This window comes from Tupaia chinensis, unplaced genomic scaffold, assembly GCF_000334495.1.
Source record: "Tupaia chinensis unplaced genomic scaffold, TupChi_1.0 Scaffold142100_1, whole genome shotgun sequence".
In the NCBI taxonomy this organism is placed as follows: Eukaryota; Metazoa; Chordata; class Mammalia; order Scandentia; family Tupaiidae; genus Tupaia; species Tupaia belangeri.
The window spans coordinates 298,796-299,532 of NW_006201951.1; the positions used below are offsets into that span (position 1 = coordinate 298,796).

General features: G+C 69.2%; 1 protein-coding gene across 2 annotated transcripts in view; it reads right to left on the reverse strand.

Moving 5' to 3' along the window:
• Nucleotides 1-737, reverse strand: part of EHMT1 (euchromatic histone lysine methyltransferase 1) — a 91,691-nt gene that overhangs the window by 44,334 nt on the left and 46,620 nt on the right. The gene's annotated exons all lie outside the window — the stretch shown is intronic.

Below are 737 nucleotides of genomic sequence, written 5' to 3' on the forward strand. Positions count from 1 at the left end.
GGCCTGCCCTGCCCCTGCAGCAGGAGCAGGAAGTGCACGGCCACCCGCAGCCTGGCCTGCCCTGGGACTCATCCCCTGTGTGGTGGTGGCTGAGCAGGGCAGGACAGGCTGTTTGCACTCCTGGGAGGCCCGGGCAGGGATGACCTGAGCCAGAGCCGGGCGCAGGCACTGCCCACCAGGAGCACCCTGGAGGGGCCTCAGGGCACAGGGAGGAGGGCCCAGTATGTGTCCCGCGGACATCCCCATAGACACGAGCTGACGGGGCGTGGGGGTCCGGGTGTGGGGCAGCCTGCCGGGCCCAGGACAAGGAAAGCCTCGCCAGCAACTGCAAGCACAGCAGCCTTTGCACGACCTCAGCCGCGCCACACTGGAAGATGGCGACTCCCTCACCAGCAAGGCCATGGCTCTGAGCTAGGAGTCACGGCATCCTGCCAGCTGCTGGGAGACTCCAGGCCCAACCCAAGGACCTGAGGACGCCACGCCAGGGAGACCCAGACCCCGACCGCCCAAGGACCTGGGGTGAGGGCCTGCCACCCGGCGCAGGGACACAGACCTCCAGCGAACACAGCTGTGAAGGGGCACAAGGTGCCGTGGCCCTGGCGTGCGGACAGGCAGCCAGCGCGCGAGCACCAGGGTACAGAAGCCCCCCTGCGCAGAGGCCCGGAGAACTGGCCGCAGGGGCTGGGCAGCGGCTCACCCACAAGTTGAAGCGGGCCTGACTTCTCCCGCCACACACC